The sequence below is a fragment of the Calliopsis andreniformis genome, chromosome 4 (genome assembly GCF_051401765.1).
Source record: "Calliopsis andreniformis isolate RMS-2024a chromosome 4, iyCalAndr_principal, whole genome shotgun sequence".
Taxonomy (NCBI): Eukaryota; Metazoa; Arthropoda; class Insecta; order Hymenoptera; family Andrenidae; genus Calliopsis; species Calliopsis andreniformis.
This window is the reverse complement of record NC_135065.1, coordinates 13,560,103-13,573,542: the sequence shown is the minus strand read 5'-3', so window position 1 is coordinate 13,573,542 and position 13,440 is coordinate 13,560,103. Positions and strand designations below refer to the sequence as shown.

Below are 13,440 nucleotides of genomic sequence, written 5' to 3'. Positions count from 1 at the left end.
CCTTCGAAATTTGACGAAGAAACCCAGGAGAACAGCCATCCTTGAAAATCTGCTTTCCCATCAAATTGAAGAGCACACTTCGAGGCTTGTACACAGGCCCGAATATCCCCCAAAGCAGCCTCAACTCTGCCACCAACGAGCCCCGTGAAATCTGCGAAGAATCGCCGAAAGAGACGACCAAGGTGGAAGCCAGTCGAGATTCCCAAGTCACAAACATCCGATAAATTCCAGAAATCCCTGTCTCCCGATATTTCCTTAGACGAAATCTCCCGAAGATCCCAGGTCGGTTCCATCGGAGCCTCGAAAGTAGAGGAGGGATGATTCGGAGGGTGGTAACGGGGCTGAGACTCCCCTGGGAGGAGGGAAGTCCTCTAAGCCCGTTCAGTGGCTGGTGAAACGTGGAGAGACCACCGGCATGTGGTCATTAGCACGGACGACTGCGCCGAAATCTATTGTCGTTTGGCTATCCCCATGTATCGCCGTAACCCGCCCTCCCGTCTTCACGCCTTACGCGTGCTCGCGTTAATTGCCTCGAACGAGATGCTGGCTCCGAGAATCGCGCGATGGAGCTCTAATAGCGGGACAAATAGCCGGGGTAGCGAGAGCCTGAGATTATAGGAGGAACTTTGTCAGAGATTGCGCGAGTCGCGTTCGACTATGGCGAGTCTGGAGGCGTCTTTGCAAGGTGACAGGGACGTTAAAGTTGCATCGAACGACGGGGAAGAACTGGGGAACTTGGTAAATGCAGGTGTCTGGAATTACTCGCTAGAAGTTCGAGGCAAAGTGGGTGACTCGGCGGCGGGAGCAATTTTGAGGGTGAGATGCTTCCAAAGGGGAGGAGTTTTCAATTGGGTTTCAAAGGGGATTGAAAGGATTGACGATAGAGGGGCTAGTGGTTGGATCCTGGGGAGTTTTGGTAAGGTTCCCTGATTTTTAATAAAAGGAGGAACCAAGGTTTAATTTCAGCCGGGTTTTAGGATGAAAAGCTAATATTTGAGTCCCGCGATACGGTAATGAGATCGAGAGTAGGGCAAAGTAGAAGGTTAAATACGGAAGAGTCAACTCGACTCAACCTTATTTTACGTTGAAGAAGGGACTAGAAATGGTGAACAAAAGTTGTATGGTAGCTCGGTAGAAAGGTACGGTAGTCGTCTCTCCAAGCGGTTTAATTACCCCTCCTTTAAACGCGCTTCATTAAAACCACGCCGTTTAATTTACTCCCTACACCTGCTCTCTGGCAGCGAGACGGGTAATTAGGACTCCTAATTTCGGCTGTTATCGGCCGATCGTCTGTTGAGGATTCTGGAACACCTTGATTGAACTCGACACCCCAGACGAACTGTTCGACGTCTCCACAATAAGTCAGGCGCATAATAACGACGTGGTTGCCGGGATTGAAACCCAACCTCCAATTTTCCTACAGCGCCCTACGTGCAAACTATAATCGGCCTTCGATCTGTCTGGCGTGCAAATACTACAGAAATAGGCATTGAACTAAGGTACGTACAACAATTGAATATTACACTATTCTGTGCAATTTTCTAAACACTATTAAATCCAAAAAAGTTTCTCTCTCGTTCTTCCCAAAAGGAACCCATAAACCCACCCCTTTAGAAATCCTCCCCGATTCTCACGAAGGTCCTCAGGCACCAAGTAGCGAAAACCACAGAGAAGAGACACCGCTGAAGCAAAATATCGAGGAAGCAGCGGAGATAGGGTATCGCAGAGGGCTAGTGGTAAGTTCCTCGCTTCCGAGACATGCAAACGCTTTGGCTCATTCGATCCAGCCTTCTCACCTCTACCATAATCATGTTAATTAATTGGTCGACGGTTCACCTTGTCGGCTGCGGTTCGCGAGGGGATACGTTGCGGTCAGCCGGCTGGTTGGCAACCTTGCCCCGAGTCTCGGAGTGGCTGCATCAAGGACGAGATTGTTGTCCCTGCGCCAGGATCACCTTTCGCTGCCTCTCGAGGGCTGAAAGAGGAATTATGCGTCACTGTGCTTCGATTGAACCCACCGACCCGTAATTCTCCCCTGCAGAGAAACCAGCCAGCGATCATTTGGCTCCCACAGAGTCTCGCAGAAAGCCTTTTGCGTTTAACGAATCTGCAAAGCGAAGATCCCTCCCCATCGTTCGGAAATTTAGCTGTGGGGTGCTTTCAGATTTGGTTAAGTCGGCTCCCTGACGGTGTAGCTGGGGGTTTAATGTTTGTCCTATTTCGCGGGAGTTTAGCTTCTTTGTTGAACGCTCGGGGAAAGTAAGGGATCCGAAGTTGCACTCCGGAACGTGGACTTAATTAAGATCAAATCCTAGATCGAGTTTATCTTGCGGAGTCCTAGACACGGTAAACTGGAATTACCATTAATTGCCGGAGATTGAGGTGCGCCACCTTCGACGGGATGCTCCGCCACTAATTACATTAGATACTGGATGTTTTCGAGCACTGTTCGGTAGCTGTTACTTTGGACACTTACCTACATGGTGCGAATAGAATGCTGGGTAAGATAACAAATTCGGAATACAATTTTTGCTGCTGCTTTTCATTTCGCCGGGAAATGGAGTTTGGATTTCAATCGAGCATGTGTGAGCTGAAATATAGTTGTAGGCATGTGAGGGGTACGGGTGCTGAGGGAGACGCTTCGTGTCTACAGTAGATGGACGTTCTACTTCTCCTAAAAACCAAATGGACTATGGACGTTCTACTTCTCCTAAAAACCAAAGTTCAATTTTCGCGAAAATGGAAAAGGATATTAACCCTTGAGTGATATGGTATCACTACTATAACTTAAACAGAGTTCAAAAAAATTCTCTACCTCTTTTTATCCTATCTGGAATACCCTGAATATCGCCTGCATTCGGACAATAGATGCTACACTTCTCAACGAGCCTGACTGATTCCAATGCTCGAAGAAAGATTCTTCCGCATACGTCCGAGATGTCTCCACCGTTTATTTTTAACTTCCGCAGGAACACTTAAGACTGGGCTTTTAGAAGTTTGTTCGAGCGTCCCCGGTGACGAGGAAAAGTCGGTGAAAGCGTAAACTCTTCGTCAGAAGACGCTCCCACGCTGGGAGTGTTGTCTTTGAGGTCCGGGAATCATCGACGATCGTGCAACCACGTCGACATACACCGAATGTCAACTTTGACTCTAGTTTCAGGCTAGGTGTCGTAGTTCAAAGCGTCCACCGTTCCTGTTAAATCAATACCTCTATCGAGGGGAATGGGACACCCAATGGAGGACACCTAACACCGGCGTTCGCATCCGGGGTAAATAAAGTGACAAAAAGCGGCTCGACGGAGCTGACATTATAATCCATATTAATTTACCCATTAAATTCAGCGACACCGAGGCGGAACTAGTCTACACACGAAGTAGAATCGAGACCGAAACTGAGTCCGATCTATTATAGTGGCTATTCAGTCGGGGTTCGTTCAATCGATAGCCCACGTAGTTGTAATAAATTATGAGTAATTGTACTGGAACAAATGTAGCTAATTGGAGCCACTGTTTCTGTATAATTAATCCTCGATTAACCTCCTGGGTTTCGACTGCACTTTTCGAGCCATCTGTTGGCTCCAGTTCTGAGGTACGCAAGGAACATATATTGCGAGTATTAAACTTGGGGAACGTGCGATTCGTTCCCTGCTATGCAGTCGTTCCTGCGAGAGGATGGTACAGTATCGATTTGAGGGACGGTCCAAATTCTACCGCGCGGCCATCCAAAGTTCATCAGTACCCGTTTCGCGATTAAACCCGCTCATCCTGTACCCTGTTTCAGTATCACGTTTCCGGTTTCTTGATAAGATCGTCCAGAGAGTGAATGACGTCCAACCGCAACGGTGAGACAGGGTTAAATGAAACGTCGAATCTTGCGTTATGATTAACCTTGGATACTCGGAGCAAACCAGAAACGAGACTGACCAGCGAGGATGACTCTTCGGTATCGACACGTCGCGGCAAAATTAAAGTATCACTACTTAATTTTCGACCGAAAAGTTGATGATATTTCAACTGCTGTAACTTTCGGGAAAAAAATCGTAGAGAAGTGAGCCTAGGCTCATTTTAAAGGTCAAACCCTCTACTTTTTCCTTCCTGAGTTTAATTTTTCCGAAGATCATTTTTAATTCGGCTGTGTACTCAGAAAGAGAAGGTGGTTTTTCCATGAATATTAACTCAATTCAGACGATTCTCAGGAGCTTAATATATTTTTTCTACGACTGCTTTTGAGCTAGATTTGAAGTCTGGAGCTTCCCCTTTCGAATGAGCCCTTGACGAGTAATCTACTCTGAGTGAGGTTTGGGGTAAACCCCGATGAAATAGATCTAGATTCAATTCTCTACCTTTTCTGTTACAAAATATGTAAAATTTAGTAGTTGATTATTTCCCTTTGTGATGAAGGAGCAAACCCCGAGATCTCTTCATCAATAAAATATTATCGATAGCGATGTCTGAAATTCTCGAAGGGATCACGAGAGCTCCATCCACGGATCCTCTCAGTGACGAATATTCTCCAGTTTCCAAAGCCCCGAGCAGATTTCGAAAATTCCATTTTCCTCGAGGAAGCGTAACGTCGCGATCCAAAGGATCGCGTTTTCCATGTCCAAACACGGAGTCCATTCTTCCGACGCATCCCATTACGTGTTTCAGCCACTTTTATCAGTCCCGATATTGACCCGTCTTTTACGATGGATACCCTTTTCAGGTAGCCGAGCCAGAGTGAATGCGCGCCCCATTCGATCCTATTTATCGAGGTGTAAAAAGAGGGAAGGAAAAAAGGGGGTGGCGAAGGTTCGGACAACTACGGAGCGTCGCTGGTTGTCAATCACCGTAGCCAGCCGTGGAAACGCGGAATTTACGTTCCATCTGCTGGAGTGCTTTCATCCGTGAGCGCGTTTCATTATCAACGCCGAGATTCTGGCCCCAATTGGAAAAGATAGCCCCGTGGCTCGGTGTCGTTCAGACAGGGTGCCCGGTTAATGGAGCAGTCGGGGATTTACGGTCGTCCCATGCACCTACGCGGCCCTGAATGCGATCTCGAACACGGAGACGTTAATCAGTGGTCTAGTGGTCGCAGGGAATTTCGTTCATGTCCATTTGTGAACGAGAACGGAGTTACAGCCGCGATATCTCCCGCACCCTTTCGCCGTAAATCCTCCAATGACGATAGAAAGTCTCCAATTGTTTCGAGATCCTGGGAAACGGTTATGCGATACTTTGTCTAACATATATTCACTTTTGTAGGAGAGATAGAATCGTTTATTCTTCGAGGTAAATGATTAATATTTAACGCGAATGTTTTAACACTGATATTGTTAAAGATATAAATACTGTTAATTAATCTTATCAACACAGTTATAGTAATTAATACAGGGATTAATATTGATATTAATGTAACAATATTTAAACTATTCATGAGGCAATTTAGCGAACACCGAACTGGGCTTTCATGCATACTGAATTTTGTTAATGTAGATCGACCGAGATCTTTTAATGGATTTTACATAACCAAAAAGGACTTGTAGTATAGCGACTAGTATATCTAACATAGCAATCACCGTGACCAAAAAGAAAAACTTCCTCCTCATTTTAAACATCTAGGATATCCAATTTCAAATTCCATCGACAACGTTATCAATGATCAATACGCTTTCTCATTTTCCACGCTCCCTCTTCTTTTCCTTTTAATACAAGAAAAAAAGGTACACTTTATCTACTACCAAAATCACTCGGTCCCAGCTTCCACGCGAGGCTGGGAACTGAATTACCCCCGAGTCTGCTCTTTACCCGACGACAGCTTGACAAACACTGATTACGAGGGATCGACGCGGGGGTGGGGCGAGATAAAGCACGGTATCGTCGATTTCCTTTATCAGCCTAAATTGCCCTCGTTATCGGAAAGTATTCCGCGTCGCGTCTCTCCTTTGCCGCTTGTTTCTCCGCGCCGCGCCGTTCACCCTTCTCAACCTCCGTCACGCGGCGGTGGAATATTTCCAGCTGGACGTTCGTCATGAGAAATTCATTTTCACGGATCCCACACAACCACTGCAATCCCGTTTTCTCTCGCGACGTCGGCCATTCTCCACTGGCAAAAAAAAAAAAAAAAAAAAACCACCGATGGATATTGCTAAATTCCCGTTAATTCGTTCGCGAGGCCGCAAGGAATTTCCAGGATATCGAGATCGAAATTCATTAAGCATCCCTCCGAATTATGATCAGCCGCGGTAAAATGTTCTCTCGTCGATATTTATTACTTGGTGATTCTAGATTGGATACTAGCAAAATGTTCCTCCCACGCAAGATAAATATTCATAAAAACAGCACACAGTTGGCCACACTTTTCTAATCAGAAAAACGTATTTATTTCCATCCCCATCCCTTCAACCTTCAGCCCTATTAAGTTTACTTTCAAACGACTCGGTGCACCGAAGAGTGAAGGGATCGGGGGGTTCTTTGGACATAGAAGACTCCAGCAAAGTCCGTATCCGCTAATTGAAGCTGAAGGTCCGACGATTAGCCGTATCGAGCGCGTAATCGTAAGCAAGGACCCGCGGTAGCTAACGTTAATTTAATTAAACACACCGACACCCTTTTCCCCGACGACTGGGAATATTCTTGGGGCAGAGGTGAACCGTTCTCGCTCCTGCTCGCCTCGAGACCCTCTTAGACTATTAATCAAATTAAACGTCCGATTTCCGACTCGAGTTGCCCTTCACACTAACGACACGCCCTCGCCCCGTGGCCTGTTTCTGTTTTTTCTCGCTTCTTTTCGACGCCCATTCTGCCCACCAGCGAAACTCCAGCGGCGAACGCAACCAGGAAAACGAATCGAGGATTTAACTTGAGGCGTGCTCTGCTGAATACTCGTTTAATGGAAACAAGTGTTTTCGGTTTTCACCCCTCCTCTGGAATGTAATTGGACACGCTCGTGCTGCGGGATTGATGTAGAGGACGCTTTCAAGACGTCAGAAAGTTTTCTCATTCGAGGAGAACTTCTTCCCAGGGGAATTAGCGAGGGTTGCTGAATTTGTTAGACAGATGTCTGGTTTTTGCCCGAAACTCCAGGGAGTACAGTCCGAAGATTCACCTTCCCCTCTTTTTGTTAAGGTAGACGAAATTAGGTGTACTAAACAGTGGCAACTTTCAGTTCCTTTCTGTGAGGGCTTAGGGAGGGCTTAGGCTTAGGGCTTTACTGAGTTTCCTGAAGGATTGGAATATGAATGGTTCTCTAAACTATTCATCAACAATGGAGATATAACTCTGTTAACAATAATCACCCCTTTCTCGAAAGCTTCCCTTCCTTCCCAACATTCCTTTAAAGCATTTGTATCATGAAATAAAGTACTTCATTTCTGTTCGCAGCTTAAGGCTACGATGATAGTCATACAATTACGCGAGAGTTAATAAAAGAATCAAGACAAGAAGTTAATTAATCATGTGCAAATAGTAGCAACTATATTAAAACAATTTCCTCTCCCAGGGACTAAATATCGAAGTGCCTTATTTTTTCCATTATCAGTGTTTGCGTAATTTCTCGTTGCCGGCACCGTGTGCGTTTCCAATCAACCAACCCCTTCTCGTCTCGCAGGAAATCACCGGACAAGCCTTTGTCTTCCGTATGGCTGACGAGATTCCCCGAGAAAATTACTCGTGGAGCTAATTATTGTTTGGACCTGGACAAAGCTCTGCGGAAGTCGATATCTTCCACTCTTTGCTGGAGCAAAACGGTGCTAGGGACACAAAGAATTGTAATTATTGGAAATTACGTCGAGAATTTTGTAAATATTCCCTGGTGCAGCTAGGGGTAAAAATGGAAAAGTGTTTATATAGAAGTTGATTCGAAATTATTGGTCAACGCTTAATTGGCCAGTTTTAGAAGCCGATAGTTCACGAAATAAGCAATTTTTTCGAGCCTCGTCAAACACGCGAACCACTCCCACTTTTACGAGTTCCATTCAATCCGTGTAAAAGCAAAAACGAAACGCCTACGTCCACAATTTACTTTCCGAAAAGCAATTACTTCCCATCGAGCGCGATTCCGCCGAGTCGGTTCTCCAGGAAACGAGGCAACGCACGGGTGGGAACAAACGAACACCGAAACGAGCCCAAACACATCCATCCCCCGTTTCCCAACAACCGATTAGCATCCCCGCAGGAAACTTCTCGGAGCCTGGTCGTTCGTAATTGATACTCCTGAACTTTTCGCGTATTTCAAAACTTCACTGCGAGGAAAACGAGCCCCTTGAAATCAGGGGGATGGAAAAAGAGGAGCTCCGCGAAATAAGGTTGCTGGGGGAGAAGGGGGTGGCAGCAAAACATGGAGTCCGCGAGGAGAAGTTCGCGGAAAGGGCATCAGGAAGCAGGCCGAAAAATGATAACAGAGTCGAAACGCGATAAGGGTGGAATGGGGTCGAAAGGAGAAACCGTGCGGAGAGAATTCGCAGCTACTATTGGCATCCAATAAAGGGAGCCGGGGAGCAGCTGGAATTGGCCCGACGGTTTATATTTATAGATTGAAATCCCCTTCGCCCTCCCACGCAGTGTCCCTCGCCTTTGTCTGTGTCCGAGGATCAAAAGCCTCCTGCGACGCCAGGAAGGATGGTCATTCGACTTCCACTTTCGCTTGTGGCATCCGTGGCTTGGTTTTTGCATGGCGAACTTGTGTCAAAGGGTGAAAATATCTTCTCCAGAGAAATCTAAATTTTTTTCCTGGAAAACAGGGCAAGTCAGAAACGTCAAACTTTTGGGAAAATTTCTTCTCCTTAAAATAATTAATTACAGCATTATGAAGCTCAAGAGTTATCAAAAAATTCAATAAAAATTGATGAAAAATAATAAGCAATTGAACTAGTGGATGCACAGAAAGTTATGATATCTGGTATTTCTCTATTCTTGAATAAAAAAAAAGGTAACAGCTTTTATTCTACCCCTGTCTACAATTTTTGATATTCCTCACGTCTCAACCTCATCGCCACCCTTTTCACCCTACCCCAGTTCAACCGTCTCCATTTCCTCATCCCTCTCATTTTCCCCGTCCATGAGTGCACGTGCACACATGCATCCCGAGGTACATCTATCTCTACTATCAGCCCAATGGAGGAGGCACTGTGGCAGAAGGGGTGGCAGAAGGGGTGGCAGAAAGGGTGGCGGAAAGGGGGCTGAGAGTCGTGCCATCCATTCCGTTTGATCTTGCGACCGTGATATTTTTCCAGATTCCTCCCTTTCTACCGAGGCTCTATCATCCATCCAGATGGAACAAAAAGGAGGGACACACGTTCCTGCACGACTTTTCGTGCGATTGTATCGTGGCGAGGACGATTCCCTGAATACCCCTTTCTACCCCCAGGAGAGGGGGATGAGCGACTCCATCGACGATACATCAGAGCAGAAGCTGAAGAAAATTCGACTTCACAGCGTCAAAACGTTCAGCCTTCAGTTTCCATTACTCCCTGTAGCAGTAGTATAAGCGAAAATAAGTCAGACGAGGGTTCTAAGTAGTACAACTCAATAATAAACGAAACCTACACTAATAAAACTACACTCAGTATAGTTTCTACTATTTTTCTCTTCTAAATTCAAGCTCAATCTAAACTCTTCTATCGCTCGAAAGGATCTCCACGTAATTTCGCGGATCCCCAAAAATTTCCCCGAGATTCGCCCCCCTCAGGAAGCTTATTTAAATTCGCGGAGGTCGAGTCGGTTCGATTCGAGACGAAATTAAGGGCGGGGCGAACGGTGGAGAGAATTCAGCCTCGAATAATACAGGATATTGCAGAGGCTCTGGTATCGCAAGAATAGGGTGGTGGAAGGGGATCGCGTCGTCTGTGAAAGCTGAGCTTTAAAGCGACTGGTCGAACGAAACGCTGCCCTCGCGATAACTGCTCTGCGCTTCTCCCGCCACCGCCATTTTGTTGATATCGAAGGGCAGCTGGCCCGAGGCGAGAGGGCAAATGATAAATGCGATTACGCCGGGCTAAATTTTATTGACGTTCGAAAATGTAGTCGTGACCCAAAATTTTTCTCTGGATATGAGCGAGAGCGCACCACCGGAGGGAAACTCATCCTCTATTCGTCGGCTAGCGAAATTCTCCCTCCGATAAAGGGGATTCTAGACCGAAAGATGACTCGGGAAACGAATACACCACGTGGAAGGTGTACAACGATTCCCGTGGAACGTTATAAACCGTTTGAGGCGTCGCGTGGCGGGGAAACTCTGTTCAATTTCAATTTACCCTGCGCCTTCGAGGGGGGTTGCTGTATACGCGAGGTACGAGAAAAATTGTGATATGAAAATAGATGGATTATGGCGACTTCGGGTTAAGAAATGCGGGCTGAAAGTTGCGCGAATTTTCTCCGTGCAGCGTAAACTAGAAATTTGTCCACAGTTTTGCGAGTATGAACTTTAGTGAAAATCGCACCTCGAATGAAAATATTGAAATGTTTTGCTATCTGTTTGACGGCCTCTTTCATCTTATTTTCTCTCGTTAAAAGTCTGTTAAAGTCCCCCACCGCTGTCACGATACACATTCACTGTACACAGTATACTCTTTGTTTATAGGGATCGCAGTTTAATTGCTGAATGAAAAGCTCCTTTCCCACAGTTGTCAATTCGCGATCGTGAACGCGAAATAAAACTGTTTCAGAACAAACACGTGCAAATTATTCGTCGCTTCTTTCTCTCGAAAGGCATTATTTTCGCAATTATAAACATAAGAATCTGCCCCACCTCTGTCTCGTGTTTATCCGCCGCTTAATAAACGCCAGATCGCCGTTTAAAACAAAAGCACCATTCACTAAGCGCGTCCACCGACTCGTCATTCATTTATTCGCCACTTATTGTTCCCGAAAAGTAAAGCAGGGAACAAAGCAAAAGTCGCTCTCTGCGCTCATTATTCGACTTTCACGTGTTTAAACTCCCCCTTACAATGGTACAATAAAAAGCTCTCTTTCTCGCGATTTTTATTTACCTGAATGTGTAATCACTGTAATAAAAGGAAAAGAATAAATTATTCGCCCCTGCCTGACCTCTGTAGTATTATCCACGCGTCACCAACCGGCTCTAATTACGAGCATGAAACAAAACAAGCATATTTCCCTTTAATCGGTTCTTTTGTTTATTAACTAATTGCCAGAACAAAGCCCCCCTATGGGCATTCATCTGTCCACCGATCGTTGTCTACCCCCTCGATTTTGTCACAGCTTCTATAGGGAGATGGGATCAATTGTTTCAACTTTTGCGGAAATTACACGGTTCGGGAAACAACAGTTTCATCGGATACCATCAGCACACCGGCCTAGAATCGGGACAGGAGGAACAAGCTGGACGGAGGGGTTGAAAATCTCCAAAACGGGTCACCAGGGAATGGATCGCGCCCAGCGATCATATCCTCGCCCCTGCTAATCTGCATTCGATCATTCATCGTAATCAAATCGGTCCCACCTGCTCGCCAGCTGTTGTTGCAATCTACCCTGTGTCCCTTTCGCTATGGAAGGGGGTGACAATTGATGTAGCGCTAATTTTGTGTCATTAAATAATTTTTCTATTACTGTTTTTCTTCGGTTTACTATTCTATGAGGAAGTAAACGAACAAGAATGAGAAAAATTTGTTAATTCATGGAAAATGGTCCAAAGAACAAGCTTATCCAAGAAAATTTCTAAAATAGAGCGTAGATTAAAAGATACAGTGATCCAAAGATGAAGTCATGCTGAACGCACCTCGTGCCTGACCATACACTGAGCTATACTACTTACCGAGTGCCTTTTCTACTTTACCCGATCAGACAGCGAGCTTCTCGTCAACGAAACAGCAAATTCTCGACACAACAATTTATTAGGGACCAGAGGCTCCCCAATCACCTGAACGAAAGCACATTTGGGTGAAGAAATTGTAAAGTATTAGATGATTATGCATCCCAACGAAATTGACTTGGTCGATAAGTCTGCTCTCGGCCCCGCACAATATATGTGCTAATACGAAAGTAATTTGCGAAGGCGGCCTGGGAAAGGGTTGTTTGATTGATTTATGCATGGCCGCGCGGGATATTCCATTACCCTGATTCCCCTGTCGATGTGGCTGGCTATAGCATGGAGTCCTTTCAGAGGTTCGTCCTCTGGATAGACGGAAGGAAAAAAGAAGAAGTTACATCGACGATCCCATCAGATGAAAATTGATGAAAGTAGAAGGATCCCTTCGTGACGCCAACTCTAAGATTAAGACGATATTTCTAGCGAGGTAGTTTCTGTATATAAACTCAGCGTATTTTAAGAGCAGGTTGACAGAGGCTCTGGGAAATAGTCATGAAACACTTGCGAATTGGACTACGCGAAACGAGGGAAAACAGGTCGCTTAATACTGAGGTAGAATCGAAGGAAAATGATCTTAAGTGTCTCAGTGGAAATCCTCGTACAGCTAACTCGGAGACAAGTTTGCGTCGGCACAAATATTTGAGAGGTTCCTCGAATCGAGATGTTCCAGGAGTGTCTTTCAAGTTTTGGGCCTCGAGTCCAAAGATAAATACGCTGGGATTTCACGTGGAAAAAATTCAGATTAACATTAAACGAAGATCAAGTGAAATATTTACCGCGTCTGACGCCAGACGAGCCGAAACTACTCGACTGATTCCATCGATCAGGCTTCAACAATTTTGCTCGCATAAATTAACAAGCTCAACGTTGCCAATTTATTGAACAGACTCTGCTTCTTATGAGGATTCGATTTCATAAAAATTCAGAAAGGAACTGAAGAGTTGGACGAGGAGTCCACGACTTGGCTTTTTAAGCAATAATAAGAAAGGCATATTCGCTGAATCACAGTTCGCTTGTTCCCTAGCAGTGGAACTTTACGAGTCGCTATTACTCGCTACGACCTAGCCCACTTTTATATCCGATCGTCTGGAGGAAGGGGTACGACACACATTCCCAGGCTCCTCGCTTCCTCTCTCTGCCTCCATTGGTCCCTTCTTCGAAAACTTTATCGAATCTCGCTCGAAGGCGTTTGCGACAGCTGCAGGTGCAGGTGCACGTGTTCCACGGCGCGACAATACGAATTTTGTGGAGGCGATGGGACGAGAGGAACAATGGAGGACACTTTCTCGTGTTATACGTGAAATCCTTGCAAGTTTTTTTATTCGGTCGTTAATAAAAAAATTATGAAAGAAGGGTAGAAGGGAGAAAGTTTGCAATGTGGATGAGAGGAAAATCTGCATCTTCTGGTAACTCTAGTTCCAGATAATATTCAAAGTCGACTTTGAAGTATTATACTAGAAATTAGAAATGCAAGCATTAAGTTCTGTTATTCGATAGCAATCTTCCGAATATTATGAACAGAACAGTTGGGGCTTCAGTCAGCAGTTTATCTCGTGACAGTAAAAATTCAGCGTGGAAGGGTGAAATGGCGGGAGGGTCGGCAGAGACGGTGAAAATTCGGTCGTTTCGTCGTG

At 45.4% G+C, this 13,440-nt stretch overlaps 1 protein-coding gene across 2 annotated transcripts in view; it reads right to left on the bottom strand.

Annotated features, from left to right (window-relative positions):
- The window catches only part of Hen1 (Hen1 methyltransferase), a 137,377-nt gene that overhangs the window by 76,051 nt on the left and 47,886 nt on the right, over positions 1–13,440 (bottom strand). Inside the window, exon 1 of one of the 2 annotated variants that reach the window (XM_076375890.1) lies at positions 2–35. The exons of the other annotated variant lie outside the window; for it this stretch is intronic. The gene's annotated coding sequence lies outside the window, so the exon portion shown is untranslated. Of the gene's footprint in view, position 1; positions 36–13,440 lie in introns of those variants that run through there. 2 annotated transcript variants of the gene reach the window in all.